Source organism: Salvelinus alpinus, chromosome 2 (genome assembly GCF_045679555.1).
Source record: "Salvelinus alpinus chromosome 2, SLU_Salpinus.1, whole genome shotgun sequence".
NCBI lineage: Eukaryota > Metazoa > Chordata > Actinopteri > Salmoniformes > Salmonidae > Salvelinus > Salvelinus alpinus.
The window spans coordinates 49,732,397-49,749,314 of NC_092087.1; the positions used below are offsets into that span (position 1 = coordinate 49,732,397).

At 40.8% G+C, this 16,918-nt stretch overlaps 1 protein-coding gene across 1 annotated transcript in view; it reads left to right on the plus strand.

Moving 5' to 3' along the window:
- The window catches only part of LOC139564130 (protein bicaudal D homolog 2-like), a 45,759-nt gene that overhangs the window by 15,977 nt on the left and 12,864 nt on the right, over positions 1-16,918 (plus strand). The window lies entirely within an intron of this gene.

Genomic DNA, 16,918 nt, shown 5'->3' on the forward strand with positions numbered 1-16,918 from the left:
TACTCCCTTCACAGAACAGCGCAAACTGGCTCTAACCAGAATAGAAAGAGGATTGGGAGGCAGTGTTGCAAAGAAAAAGCCATATCTCAGACTGGCCAATAAAAATATAATATTAAGATGGGCAAAAGAACACAGACACTGGACAGACGTTGAGACTGGTGTTTTGTGGGTACTATTTAATGAAGCTGCTAGTTGAGGACTTGTGAAGCGTCTGTTTCTCAAACTAGACACTCTAATGTACTTGTCCTCTTGCTCAGTTGGGCACCAGGGCCTCCCATGATTTATATTCTGGTTAGCGCCAGTTTGCGCTGTTCTGTGAAGGGAGTAGTACACAGCGTTGTACAAGATCTTCAGTTTCTTGGCAATTTCTCGCATGGAATAGCCTTCATTTCATTTTCAATTCTCAGAACAAGAATAGACTGACAAGTTTCAGAAGAAAGTCTTTGTTTCTGGCCATTTTGAGCCTGTAATCGAACCCACAAATAGTAATGCTCCAGATACTCAACTAGTCCAAAGAAGGCCAGTTGTATTGGTTCTTTTAATCAGCACAACAGTTTTCAGCTGTGCTAACAATTGCAAATGGGTTTTCTAATGATCAATTAGCCTTTTAAAATTATAAACTTGGATTAGCTAACACAACGCGCCATTGGAACACAGGAGTGATGGTTGCTGATAATGGGCCTCTGTACGCCTATGTAGATATTCCATAAAAAATCAGCCGTTTCCAGCCACAATATTCATTTACAACATTAGCAATGTCTACACTGTATTTCTGATCAATTTGATGTTATTTTAATGGACAAAAAAGTGCTTTTCTTTCAAAAACAAGGACATTTCTAAGTGACCCCAAACTTTTGAACGGTAGTGTACATAGATACATACATGCATACTGAGTGCACCTACAGTAGAAACGACAACACGATATACAGAAAATAAGGAACTTACTTTGATAGGAACGCACACATGTCCAAAGTTATTATTTGTAAGGAAAACAACAAGGAAGGCAATGCGAGGGCCAGCCAGAAAATGTTCCAATTCGTGCTAGACAGCGCAAATGTCTGCATACTTGATCTGCGCAAACATTGGTGAAGTACGTGGGCTATCCTCGAAGAGAGAAGTTTGTCTGGCTCAGTAAAGCCTCAAACATAAAGTGTCCGCAACACTGAAATGGGCTACTTCTATGTGAATTAATGAGGAGGCGGAACACACCTCAATTCAAACTGTTGTTAGAAAATACAACTTGTTAGAAAATAATTAGAAATTGACAAGTTGAAACAGCCAATAGATAATTAGCAGGCAGCGTGTGTTAACTATCCTGTTGGGTAATAATCACATTTTGGAACAGTGAGTGCATTTTGACATCAGGTGCATAAAACAACTCACGCTGGGGCGACCATTAGAGATATTTGGAACTCATGTATGAAAAGCTTAAAGGGTTGCCTGTAGGAGATATTTGTGCTGCAGCGAGTTGGGTGTGCTTACAGCTGGGACATGAGTGGGTTATTAGGCAGCGTGCAGATTGTGCAATACCCAGGTACCGCAGGTTTTCCTGTCGGGTCGGCACTCTGGGTTGTCTGCCCTCGGCCCTGCTTCGGGCTTGATTTCATATCCCCATAGTTGTGTTGTAGTGAGTTGACCTACTGAAAGGGAACATACAATTATGACTATATCTACTGTTCCCTGAAGGAGGGAAACGAGGTACAACACACGTTCAGCCCCACGCCGCCCAGTTCTGGGCTATGTGAAGAGTGGTACTGAATTGAAGGAATTAATCCGTGCCTCAGTTTAATTAACTGTGGAAGGCGGGGCTTTCGTTGAGGCACGGTGTTCATTGGCCTTGCCAGAAGTGATTCTAATGTTCTTCGGGTTAGGGCACGCAAACTCCCTATAGCTGTGTTGTACCTCCTTTTCCTCCATCAGGGAACAGTAGTTGTAGTCATAACTGTATGTGTTCCTGGGTTGTTACAGTAGTGCATTTAGCATTGTCGGCTGACATGTTGACTGGCTCTCTATGAATGAATCACGTATACCTGCACATGGCTACTCACGACGTACTCGTATCCTCATCACTTTGTAGAGGTGATAGGTGGAGGTCTTAGCTGTTCTCTGTCTGATACACAGCTAAGCCTGTCTGATCCTGGGCCAAACCGGTGTCCGTGTCTGAAATCTGGCTTGCTCTACTACCTACTTAAACTGCATACTGTGTACTAATCATACTACATACTATTTATAATATACTGTTTAGTAAAAATGAATACAGTAAGCAACAAATATCATACTAGGCCCATCCTACTGAGAATGCATCATCCAATGCACAATTGCGTAGGATTCATTCATTTTGGATTCATTTTTCATTCATTCATTTTGGTACAGGCTTCCCTTCAGCTGATTAGCAGCTGTCAGACACACGTGGGTTCAGAAAGACGATTATTTTCTTCCTCAATACTGTGCAGCGAATTCTAATAGATGAAAAGCCGCACGGCCACTGTCTTTGTTTGTTTTAGAAAGCAGGGATTGGTTGACATCTAGGGTTAGGGCAGGGCAGAGACTAGAGAGCTAAGGTCAGCTTATCCTTCCTGACCAACAGGTGGTATTGGCATGTGTGTCTACTGGCTGGTGAGTCTTCTATCATTTTGGCCCAGTTACATACGCATATAGTATACACAGGGTTATACAATGAGTTGTTATAGCGACATTCTCAAATACCTAATAACATAATTGATTCACAGCCAAGTTGTAAAGGCTTTCCCTCAGGCCCTCTAACCAGATAGGTCTATGGTCCTCTGTAATAGTTTACTCACTAAAAAAGCCGGAGATACTTTGTGTGTGTCACCTCATGCTACCTGCAGACATTATCCGCAGACACTCAGATACGATATAATTTGATTTATCCTTCAGGAATATTCGATACAACAAGGCAATATACTGTATTGCTTTTACAGGTATTATGAATCTGCCATTTGGAGATTCCCTGACTGACAGTGTTATGCGTAATGCAGGCTGTGTTAGGATGTTCTCAGCCAGGAGTGTCCTGACCACTCTATAGAGGCTAGCGAGGGGTCTTCAGGAGCAGCCCCCTTGCTTACATAGGACATGAAGTTCTGATTCCTAATTCTGTATGTCTAGGCTGGGGTCTCTGAACTATTTAACCAATTTAAGTGTGTTTTGTAAATGTGACATCTCTGTTTACGTACATGTGCTTAGTATGTAAAGAATGCGCATACGTGTCTGTCTGGTAATTATTGAGAGCCCTGGCCTGTGTCCGTTAGTGTGCTGTGCATTTTCTACGAACCATGTGCTTGGATATTTCACCCTTGGAACAAACTTTGTCAAACTTTTTCATACCTCGGGAGTGGTTTAAGCTCGAACTGTGTCCATGTCCCACTGCATTTATTCCGATTATCCATAAAACATCTGCCGTATTGATTTCCAGAAGGAATGGATACGTTTGCGCCAGCTAGCTAATTCTAGCCCAATTGGTAAAAAAGACTACTGCTACAAATTTGCAACAGATTCAGTTTGCAAATGATGGGTTGAAAGGTGTTCATCTAATTCATATATACACTGAGTGTACAAAACATTAGGAACACCTTCCTAATATTGAGTTGCACCACCTTTTTCCCTCAGAACAGACTCAATTCATCGGAGCATGGACTATAAGGTGTTGAAAGCGTTCCACAGGGATGCTGGCCTATGTTGACTCCAATGCTTCCCACAGTTGTGTTGGCTGGACCATTCTTGATTCACACTGGAAACTGTTGAGAGTTAAAAACCCAGCAGCGTCACAGTTCTTGACACCTTCAAACCGGTGCGCCTGGCACCTACTATCATACCCCTTTCAAAGGCACTCAAATCTTTTGTCTTGCCGATTCACCCTCTGAATGGCGCACACACACAGTCCATGTCGCAATTGTCTCGAGGCTTAAAAATGATTCTTTAACCTGTCTCCGCCCCTTCATCTTTCATGGAAAGAGGTGTTCCTAATAGGTGTTCCTAATGTTTTTTGTATATTTAGTTTCATCAGACAATTCTTCCTTTTTTAGAAATATCTCTGCTTTAATCAAAGATCGTTACATCTTTTTAGAGATGCTTCCGTTTTGACTATGTTCCCGAGGGTTCTCGCGACATGCTAATCTTCCTGTTATTGTTAGTCGTGTCTTGGGGGTAGGATCTTTTGACACTAACTTCTCACTCATTATTCATGATTCATTCAGGATTATCCGTAATCATGGTAGTATCCACATTAATGTAGAAGTGTTTAGAAAAACATATTATATCCTTGTTTATAATGAAAGTGACTTCAAAATGACACTACATTGTGTACCATTCATTTCTATTGAGCACAAAATAATCTGAAACGCAACCAAAACGAACTGAAAATGCATCCAACAAGTTTGTAGAGTCAAAAGCTTGATGTAGTCATTGCATGGTAGGAGTATGGGACCAAATACTAAATGTTTGACTACTTTATTTATAAGAATCTTTAGGGGTGTCAATAATTTTGACCCCTACCTTTTTTGAGAGAAAAAAGATTTGTTAAACAAAATCTCTTTCTCAGAGCAATTCTATTTGTGTAAAATATGTATATATATTTTTTTGCATACAATATAGCTCAGTATTTTAATTATTTATTTTTTACAGTCATTATTGCTCATCTTTATCAAGGGTGTCAATATTTTTGGATCCCTCCAGATGACACTAAATGGATATAGCTAGGCATTTTAAGGATGAAAAATACGATGTACAACTAGTTTAGGAATAGCTATCATTTGCTAACTGAATTTGTTGTAAATTTTAAGTTTTCTGAAACAATTGTGCTGTAATTAATATTTTAGCTAGCTAGCTATGTCACCTCCAGATTGTTGAGGCAGAGGTTGTGTTTATGGCATGCTGTCTATAAAGAAGTCCCTAGATAGCTCTGTGGTGGATTGCGAGCACTGAATCCACATGCTTCTGGTACAACTGATTGGTCATGTCTTCCAGTCCAGCCTCCCAGACATTATCCTCAGCTGGCCAGACAGAGAGGGGAGGTAATGCTGATGTGCTTTGCTGTGCAGTGTGGCCACTGGCCAGAGAAACACTGAAATGTGGTATATCAGACCCAGGGTCACTACGTATGCAGTGGCCAATAAGATGGCCCAGATGGGCAGCTGCCAGGAAGCAAAGCAGAAGTTGGATTCTAGTGTCTTGGATCACCTCCAGTCAGTCAGCCCTACTGCTGTGTACGATACTGTAGGTTAGATAAGCTGTCCACTCCAGATCCTGCTCAGCGTGTTGAGCAGCTGTTCAGATCTCATTCTTACTATATACAGTACCAGTTAAAACTTTGGACAGACCTACTCATTCCAGGATTTTTCTTTATTTTAACTATTTTCTACATTGTAGAATAATAGTGAAGACATCAAAACTATGAAATAACACATATGGAATCATGTAGTAACGAAAGTAGCCACCCTTTGCCTTGACAGCTTTGCACACTCTTGGCATTCAACCAGCTTCACCTGGAATGCTTTTCCAACAGTCTTGAAGGAGTTCCCACATATGCTGAGCACTTGTTGGCTGCTTTTCCTTCACTCTGCAGTCCAACTCATCCCAAACCATCTCAATTGGGTTGAGGTTCAGTGATTCTGGAGGCCAGGTCATCTGATGCAGCACTCCATCACTCTCCTTCTTGGTCAAATAGCCCTTACACGGCCTGGAGGTGTGTTGGGTCATTGTCCTGTTGAAAAACAAATGATAGTCCCACAAGGGCTAATCAGATAGGATGGCATATTGCTGCAGAATCCTGTGGTAGCCATGCTGGTTAAGTGTGCCTTGAATTCTAAATAAATCACATAGTGTCACCAGCAAAGCACCATCACACCAACTCCTCCATGCTTCACGGTGGGAAACGCACATGCAGAGATCATTCGTTCACCTACTCTGGAACCAAACATTTCTAATTTGGACTCATCAGACGAAAGGACAGATTTCCACCAGTCTAATGTCTATTGCTCGTGTTTCTTGTTCCAATCAAGTTTCTTCTTCATATTGGTGTCCTTGTGTCTGCACAGCCCTGTCTTAAAGTAATGATGTCTGTCGTTTCTCTTTCCTTATTTGAGCTGTTCTTGCCGTAATATGGACTTGGTCTTTTACCAAATAGGGCTATCTTCTCTATACCACCCCTACCTTGTCACAACACAACTGATTGGCTCAAACGCATTAAGAAGGGAAGAAATTCCACAAATGAACTTTTAACAAGGCACACCTGTTAATTTAAATGCATTCCAGGTGACTACCCCATGAAGCTGGTTGAGAGAATGCAAAGAGTGTGCAAAGCTGGCATCAATGCAAAGAGTGGCTATTTTGAAGAATCTCAAATGTAAAATATATTTTGATTTGTTTGTAATTTTTTGGGGTTACTACATGATTCCATATGTGCTATTTCATAGTTTTGATGTCTTCACTATTATTCTGTAGAAAATAGTAAAAATAAATAAAAACCCTTGAAGGAGTAGGTGTGTCCAAACTTTTGACTGGAACTGTATGTATATTGAATGACCCAGGGTCAGTTTGTTGTAGCAGCTAGCTGTTGAGTGAATGAGTTCAGCTTTCATTCTGTGTCTGCACAAGATCCTTATGATGAATCCCACTGTAACTCAATAGCTTTGTTTAGAGTTGTCCTTCTTTGTCTGTATGTAGCGATAAGTGAATTATTCCGTAGGCTAGTTATTCGTACAGCTGTCTCTGATTTGACTGAGCTCTTCCTTTATCTGTATGACTCGGTCCAGATTGCTGAACTGTTGGTGGGCGTGACCAATTGCGTGGTCTCTGAAACATTTTAGAGGCCCTCTTGGCTACAGAGACAAGATTTAGCAGTTTTATAGCAAATTTCCGGCAATTCTACACTTATTTGCATGGCTTATGCTGTGTTTATATGCTATATTACCACAAAATTAATGGGGGCGCCATGCCATCTTTTAAATTTTAGATCCTCCCAGACTGTGTAGTTTTTATTTTGGTGATTGTTAGTTCTCAATTATCTTTTTAAAAATAGATATAGCTCCATTATCTTTTCTACATTCTTTATACAGTTGAAGTCGGAAGTTTACGTACACTTAGGTTGGAGTCATTAAAACTAGTTTTTCAACCACTCCACAAAATTCTTGTTAACAAACTATAGTTTTGGCAAGTCAGTTAGGACATCTACTTTGTGCATGAAACAAGTATTTTTTCCAACAATTGTTTATAGACAGATTATTTCACTTATAATTCACTGTATCACAATTCCAGTGGGTCAGAAGTTCACATACACTAAGTTGACTGTGCCTTTTAAACAGCTTGGAAAATTCCAGAAAATGGTGTCATGGCTTTAGAAACTTCTGATTGGCTAATTGACATAATTTGAGTCCATTGGAGGTGTACCTGTGGATTTATTTCAAGGCCTACCTTCAAACTCAGTGCTTCTTTGCTTGACATCATGGGAAAATCAAAAGAAATCAGCCAAGACCTCAGGAAAAAAAATGTCTGGTTCATCCTTGGGAGCAATTTCCAAATGCCTGAAGGTACCACGTTCATCTGTACAAACAATAGTACGCAAGTATAAACACCATGGGACCACGCAGCTGTCATACCACTCAGGAAGGAGACGCATTCTGTCTCCTAGAGATGAAAGTACTTTGGTGCGAAAGGTGCAAATCAATCCCAGAACAACAGCAAAGAACCTTGTGAAAATGCTGGAGGAAACGGGTACAAAAGTATCTATATCCACAGTAAAACGAGTACTATATTGACATAACCTGAAAGGCCGCTCAGCAAGGAAGAAGCCACTGCTCCAAAACCACCATTAAAAAAGCCAGACTACGGTTTGCAACTGCACATGGGGACAAAGATCGGACTTTTTGGAGGAATGTCCTCTGGTCTGATGAAACATAAATAGAACTGTTTGGCCATAATGACCATCGTTATGTTTGGAGGAGAAAGGGGGATGCTTGCAAGCCGAAGAACACCATCCCAACCGTGAAGCACGGGGGTGGCAGCATCAGGTTGTGGGTGTGCTTTGCTGCAGGAGGGACTGGTGCACTTCACAAAAAATCATGAGGCAGGAAAATTATGTGGATATATTGAAGCAACATCTCAAGACATCAGTCAGGAAGTTAAAGCTTGGTTGCAAATGGGTCTTCCAAATGGACAGTGACCCCAAGCATACTTCCAAAGTTGTGGCAAAATGGCTTAAGGACAACGAAGTCAAGGTATTGGAGTGGCCAAGCCCTGACCTCAATCCTATTGAAAAGTTGTTGGCAAAACTGAAAATGAGTGTGTGAGCAAGGAGACCTACGAACCTGACTCGGTTACACCAGCTCTGTCAGGAGGAATGGGCCAAAATTCACCCAACGTATTGTGGGAAGCTTGTGGAAGGCTACCCGAAACGTTTGACCCAAGTGAAGCAATTTAAAGGCAATGCTACCAAATACTAATTGAGTGTATGTAAACTTCTGACCCACTGGGAATGTGATGAAAGAAATAAAAGCTGAAATCATTCTCTCTACTATTATTCTGACATTTCACATTCTTAAAATAAAGTGGTGATCCTAACTGACCTAAGACAGGGAATTTTTTACAAGGATTAAATGTCAGGAATTTTGAAAAACTGAGTTTAAATATATTTGGCTAAGGTGTACATAAACTTCCGACTTAAACAACTCAACACCAGATACAGTTGAAGTTTACACTGAAAACGTTTTACAATCCCAGCAACGATTTAGGGGAAACACTTTGTTGGGAATTTAATAGGAAATGTGACGTGGCATTGTGTAGTTCTCTTCATCCCTCTCGCTCTACCCCCCCCTCTCCCCCCTTACAGGGAAATATTTTGGTGTGCTCTTGCTACTGACTCAGCCAGACCAAGCAGTCTCTGCCTGCCCACCCAGGCCTCTATTAGTAATGGAACATTTGTCTTGTGAGAACATGTCAATGGTCAGTGGCCTCCACAATGCCTCAGTGCTCAAACTAGCAACCCCTTGGCATTGCTTCAGCCACACTGACTGACATGCCGGTGTATTTGTATACACAGTGCGGAGAAAGAGAGGTTAGATGGACACAAGTGAGGCAGGAGAAGAACCCTGGCTCTGTTGTAGCTGTTTTTTTTGGGGACTGTTCTGCTCCAGTGTCCTGTTACATCATCAGTTGGCACAATGTCCCTGGCTGTGTTCCAGATGGCACCTTATTCCCTATAAAGTTCACTACTTTTGATCAGAGCCCTATGGGCCCTGGTCAAAAGAAGTGCACTATATAGGGAATAGGGTGCCGTTTGGGTCGTAGGCCCTGTGATGCGGACTCAATGTTCTATAAGCCCAGGGGTCAACTGTCTGTAGGAATCTCACATTGATATTTTCAGGCCATTTAAACTGTTGTTGTTTTTTACCCTCACTGGCCTTGGACATCTGGGTTATCATGCCTGTTATCATGTCTGTCTTAACCCTACATGTATCCTTATGCTGTTCTGGTTGTGTTAGATGCGTAAAGACACATTTCGGTTGAACGCATTCAGTTGTGCAACTGACTAGGTAACCCCCTTTTCAGTGTTACCAAACACGTTACAAAAGTAATGGATTACTTTTATGAGTAACAAGAGTAATATAACGATTTACTGTGTTCGAATATTGTAATATTATGAGTTACTTTTTAAAGTAACGCATCTGTTACTTTCAGAAGTGAACCGCCCCATTCTTTCCCACTGTGTTTTTTCCCTCTACTTAGCGCACAATTGTTTTGCTCACCCTTCCTTCACATTCATCACTGTCAAGAGAATTTTAGAGCAGATGGTGTTAACAAATTGTAGGCTACTGTACCTGTGTCTTGTTTCAATCCATTTTGCATTGTGGCGCACACTGTTGAGTCTTGGCCGCATGAGCGAAGAATCCGACCATTCGGATCCAAATGTGAGAACTGCCTACATGCCATTTTCTCTTAGGCTACCCATCCCAGCCCCCCTCTGCTCTGCATGGCCACATAAGTGAAACAATGGCCAGACAGACACCTTCCTCTCCACGGAGAATGTTTGAATATGTTATTGTCAAGTTCATAGAATTTAGGCTACATTGGTCCATGACAGGCAGACAATGTGACTATTCACTAACTCTACCTTTGTGTCTGTGCTTCAGGAGTCAACAGACAACAACAATTTAGCCATACTGAATTTTGTCCAGAAGAATGCAGTATACACATTCATTTAAGTAGCTTATTGTGAAGGTAGGCCTATGTCACTGTAAATAACATTGTAACTCACACACGCCCAGAAAACTGAGAAAGAGAGGATTATCTCTCTTCCAAAAATTGCAAATCAGCACACCATCCATGATTGTCGAACCCTGCTAAAATCCACCACCACCTAGGTGAAGTAGAGTCGGGACTACAACAAGGCTGGACAATCATGGGAGGCTTGACCAGGGTGTTGATGTACACAGTGGGTAGGAACCTGACAGCACTGTCTTGACTGTATACAGAGAGAATCCCTGCCTGATTCTCAGTTCTCTGGGCTAAATTGAGAACAGTTTATGATCCATGACAGACGTGTCTTACAGGACTGAGGACTGTCGGTCTGTGTGACGCTGAGCAAGCACCAATATTGTAATATTGACAGAAAGTGAAGATGTCAATGAAATTGTTAAAAAATATACATCATATAATGGGTCCATGTTTTGTTCTGTGTATCATTCAATGCCTGTTCTGATCGTGTTTACATAACCAACTACAATTACAAGCTGAGCAAACAATGGAATGGGAAATACATGATTACAATGTACAGAAAGACCACATGTTCATTATAGCCTACTCCTGCACTCAGGGTACTATCATACATTGACTGCTGAGAGTTCCCAATGTTACAATATGTTTGAGGGGGGCCACATTGACATTTCAATTGTTCTGGTGATGAGCACCACTGAAATGTGAAAATGTGCTCTAACAAGCCACCAATTCCTCCTCTCTCCGCTATAACCGATCTATATTACATTATACACATCAAGTTACCTGGTAATATTGTACTCCTACACACCAACAGTGTAATATCCGGATGAAGTTTGATAATACTAAGTAAATAATTAGGAACATACAGTAAGTAGATTTACATGATATGTATACATTGAAATATGTTTTTTGATAGGCAATGCATTTGGTACAGGGTATGATTTTTATTTATTTAATCTTTATTTAACTAGGCAAGTCAGTTAAGAACAAATTTGTATTTACAATGGCGGCCTACCGGGGAACAGTGGGTTAACTGCCTTGTTCAGGGGCAGGACGACAGATTTTTACCTTGTCAGCTTGGGAATTCGATCCAGCAACCTTTCGGTTACTGGCCCAACGGTCTAACCACTAGGCTACCTGCCGCTCCGATTTGACCAAGTGACATCCTTAGTCAATTCGCCTCTTCAAAACAATATTCAAGAAGTTGGGTTATTGTATTAGTAGCTATCTATATTGCTATTAAAGTATTGGTCCATATTCTAGCTAGTGTCCAACACTGATACAGTGTTGGACACTGCACCTAGGTCGTTTAGTTAGCTAGCCAGGTAGCTACAGTGCCTTGGATTAAATTTAGTCTCGCTGGCCTATAAACAGTACCACATAATGTCAAAGCGGAATTATGTTTTTAGACATTTTTACAAATTAATAAAAAATGAAAAGCTTTATTGTCTTGAGTGAACAAGTATTCCACCCATTTTGTTATGCCAAGCCTAAATGCATTCAGGAGTAAAGATGTGCTTAACATGTTGCATGGACTCACTCTGTTTTTGAATGACTACCTCATCTGTGTACCCCACACATAGTTATCTTTTTATTTTTTTATTTAACCTTTTATTTAACTAGGCAAGTCAGTTAAGAACAAATTCTTATTTACAATGACGGCCTACCAAAAGGCCTCCTGCAGGGACGGGGGTTGGGATGTAAAAAAAATATATATAAATCTAGGACAAAACGCACATCACGACAAGAGAGACAACACTACATAAAGAGAGACCTAAGACAGCAACATAGCAAGGCAACAACACAACACAACATGACAACAACATGGTAGCAACAAAACATGGTACAAACATTATTGGGCACAGTCAACAGCACAAAGGTCAAGGTAGAGACGGCAATACATCACACAGAGCAGCCACAAATGTCAGTAAGAGTGTCCATGGTTGAGTCTTTGAATGAAGAGATTGAGATAAAACTGTCCAGTTTGAGTGTTTGTTGCAGCTCGTTCCAGTCGCAAGCTGCAGCGAACCGAAAAGAAGAGCGACCCAGGGATGTGTGTGTTTTGGCGACCTTTAACAGAATGTGACTGGCAGAACGAGGGTTGTATGTGGAGGATGAGGGCTGCAGGAGATATCTCAGATCGGGGGGGTGAGGCCTAAGAGGGTTTTATAAATAAGCATCAGCCAGTGGGTCTTGCGGCGTGTATACAGAGATGACCAGTTTACAGAGGAGTATAGAATGCAGTGATGTGTCCTATAAGGAGCATTGGTGGCAAATCTGATGGCCGAATGGTAAGGAACATGTAGCCGCTCGAGAGCACCCTTACCTGCCGATCTATAAATGTTGTCTCCATAATCTAGTATGGGTAGGATGGTCATCTGAATCAGGGTTAGTTTGCTGCTGGGGTGAAAGAGGAGTGATTACGATAGAGGAAACCAAGTCTAGATTTAACTTTAGCCTGCAGCTTTGATATGTGCTGAGAGAAGGACAGTGTACCGTCTAGCCATACTCCCAAGTACTTGTATGAGGTGACTACCTCAGGCTCTAAACCCTCAGAGGTAGTAATCACACCTGTGGGGAGAGGGGCATTCTTACCGAACCACATGACCTTTGTTTTGGAGGTGTTCAGAACAAGGTTAAAGGTAGAGAAAGCTTGTTGGACACTAAGAAAGCTTTGTTGTAGAGCATTTAACACAAAATCCAGGGAGGGGCCAGCTGAGTATAAGACTATCATCTGCATATAAATGGATGAGAGAGCTTCCTACTGCCTGAGCTATGTTGTTGGTGTAAATTGAGAAGAGCGTGGGGCCTAGGATTGAGCCTTGGGGTACTCCCTTGGCTTGGTGACATGCAGTGGCTGAGACAGCAGATTTTCTGACTTTATACACTGCACTCTTTGAGAGAGGTAGTTAGCAAACCACAACATTGCTTAGAATCAAGGCCAGTGGTGACATCATTGAGGACCTTTAAGGTTGAAGTGAGAATACTATAGAGAGAGAATACTATAGACATCAAGAAAGCCAGTCAGTTGATTATTGACAAGTGTTTCCAACACTTTTGATGGACAGGGCAAAATAAAAATAGGCCTATAACAGTTAGGATCAGGTTTATCTCCCCCTTTTTCATTTAAAGAATAAAACGTGGCTACCTTCCAAGCATTGGGAACCTCCCCAGAAAGGAGAGACAGGTTAAACAGTTTGGAGATAGGCTTGGCGATGATAGGGGCAGCAACCTTAAAGAAGAAAGGGATCTAAACCACCTGACCCAGATGTTTTTTGGGGGTCAAGTTTCACGAGCTCCTTTAGCACCTCGGACTCAATGACTGCCTGCAGGGAGAAACTTTGTTGCGGGGTAGAGGAAAAAGAGGGATAAGCATCGGGATAGTCTTATTAGAAGGGGTGGGAGATGAGGACATTTTGGACGGGCAAGGAGGCATGGCTGAGTCAAATAGGAATCCTGACCTAATGAAGTGGTGATTAAAGAGCTCAGCCATGTGCTTCTTGTCAGTAACAACCACATCTTATCTGTAAGGTCCCTCAGTCGAGCAGGGAATTTCAAACACAGATTTAATCACAAAGACCATTGGTAGATGGGTAAAAATGGAGCATGGTGAAGTTTTTACGTACACTTTGGATATTGTATCAATACACTCCATTCACTACAAAAATACAGGCGTCCTTACTAGCTCAGTAGCCGGAGAGGAAGGAAACCGCTCAGGGATTTCACCATGAGTCCAATAGTGAACAGTTAAAACAGTTACGGAGTTGAATGGCTTTGATAGGAGAAAACTGAGGATGGATCAGCAACATTGTAGTTACTCCACAATACTAACCTAAATTACAGAGTGAAAAGAAGGAAGCCTGTACACACAAATATTCCAAAACATGCATCCAGTTTGCACTAAGGCACTAAAGTGAAACTGCAAAAAAACTGCCAAAGAAATTAACTTTAAGTCCTGAATACAAAGCGTTATGTTTGATGGAAATCCAACGCAACAGATCACTTTAATATTTTCAAGCATGGTGGTGGCTGCATCGTGTTATGGGTATAGAGGGATAGAATAAAAAGAAACGAAATAGAGCTAAGTACAGGCAAAATCCTTGGAGAAAACCTGGCTCAATCTGTCTTCCAACAGGCACTGGGAGACAAATTCACCTTTCAGCAGGACAATAACCTTGTTGCTTACCAAGATGACATTGAATGTTTCTGAGTAGCCTAGTTACAGTTTTGACTTAAATCGTCTTGAAAATATATGGCAAGACTTGAAAATGGCTGTCTAGCAATGAGCAATGACCAACAACCCACATTTTTTTATGAAACTTTATTTAATTAGGCAAGTCTTATAAGAACAAATTCTTATTTCCAATGACGTAGCTACCGTACGACGCTGGGCCAATTGTGCGCCGCCCTATGGGAATCCCAATCACGGCCGGATGTGATTCAGCCTGTATTCGAACCAGGGACTGTAGTGACACCTCTTACACTGAGATGCAGTGCCTTAGACCGTAGCGCCACTCGGGAGCTTGAAGAACTTTTAAATCCAGGTGTTCAAAGTCCTTAGAGACTTACCCAGAACAACTCACACCTGTAATAACTGCCAAAGGTGACCCTAACATGTATTAACTCAGGGGTGTGAATAGTTAGGTAAATTAGATATTTCTTTATTTAATTTAATACATTTTCTAAAATTTCTAAAAATATGTTTTCACTTTGTCATTATGGGGTATTGGGTGTAGTTGAGGATAAAAATGTCATCCATTTTGAATTCAGGCTGTGACACAACAAAATGTGGAATATGTCAAGGGATATGAATACTATCTGAAGACACTGTAGCTAGCTACATTTTGAGTGCGCTAGCTAATAACTACCTAACATTTACTCTACAGATAATTAGGTTATCAGAAAAACACCTGAATGGTAGCTAGCTAGATAGTGACATAATGACAAATATTTAAGATATTAAAGCTAGAAGTATAATTTTTCCTAGGTACGCTGGTGCTCTTAAATAAAAATTCCAGGTTGCACAACAAAATATTTAGGTGCATTTGCAAGTAAAATGGTGGCACTGTAGAGCCTTGTATTGGTCCAGGGAGTAGGTTAGCTAGCCTCTAGCGTCACCGGTAAAACTCCAGTATTGGCGCTGCACTGTATTCACCCTGTTCGGAGGGTGGAACTATACAAGTATTTTCGCATTAAGACAGGAATTAGGTCGTAATAGTGGCAGAAACTTCCTCTGGAGGGGTCCTTTTAAAGCCATTAAATACCGGCTATCAAGTCACAACAAGGCCGACATCAAAATTCAAATAACCAGTGCATTAATATAAGGATCAGACCCTTTTTTTTTTTTTTTTTTTCGCAAAAAATGACATACCCAAATCTAACTGCCTGTAGCTCAGGACCTGAAGCAAGGGTATGCATATCATTGATACCATTTGAAAGGAAACACTTTGAAGTTTGTGGAAATCTGAAATTAATGTAGGAGAATATAACACATTAGATCTGGTAAAAGATACAGAGATATAAACAAAAAAATGCATGTGTTTAAAAATAATGTGTTCCATCTTTGAAATGGAAAAGAAAAGCCATAAAATGACAGGAGTTTAGGTGCAATTTTGACTTTGCCACCAGATGGCAGCAGTGTGTGTGTAAAGTTTCAGACTGATCCAGTGAAGCATTTCATTACTGCACAACATTTTGAATCAAGTTTTCCCAAATGTGCCGACTTGGTCAATTTATACATTTTCAAGTACATAACTATAGAGAACATACAAAAATTATATGGCAATAAAAAATTAAGTTTACACACTCCCAGGAAGGTCATACATGATGGAAGATTAGCTTCCCTACAGAAAATACACTAACCTACACTAACATCTAGATGGCCAGGCGGGGTGGGTGTGGGGCTAGAAACAGCAGGTGTTCAAACTGTAGAACCCAGTTCAGTTCCTACATTTGAATATAAAAATTGATTTTATCAAAGAAAACTATGCTACATTTTATCTCTGGAACCCTCAGGATGACAAATCATTGCAAGATTGCTTAATGTAAGTACATTATTTACCTTCAGAGGTGAATGTATCAAACCAGTTGCCGTGATAAAAGTTTTTTGTTGTTGTGCACTCTCCTCAAACAATAGCATGGTCTTTTTTTCACTGTAATAGCTACTGAAAATTGGACAGTGCATTTAGATGAATTAGAATGTAACCTTTCTGCACATATAAGACATGCGTATGTCCTGGGAAGTTTGCTGTTACTTACAAAGTTATTCTACTCACATTAGCAACAACCGTCCCGGTATAGGGACACCGATCCCGTAGAGGTTTTAACTGACCGCAGCGCAAATTCAAACTGTCAGATAAATCCTAAATATAATAATGCATTGAAATAGACGGCATATAATCAAAGGGATTACTTATCATCAAGGATGCATGTAAGTCAAACAAAATTGCGAAAATGACGAAGTACTAAAAGAACATCTACACCTTTACTCATCTGATAGCCTTTAGTGAAGCTCTGTGCTGATTGGACAGCATAAAAATGCAAAGTAATATTGTAAGGTGATTATTTTGTTAAATGTAACAAGTAATAGATTTACTTTTTCAAGTAATGAATCCCAACACTAATGCTGATGACTCTCAACCAGTCATGATGCTCACAACTAGTCATGCTCACTGGAGTCCTGCACTTGTTC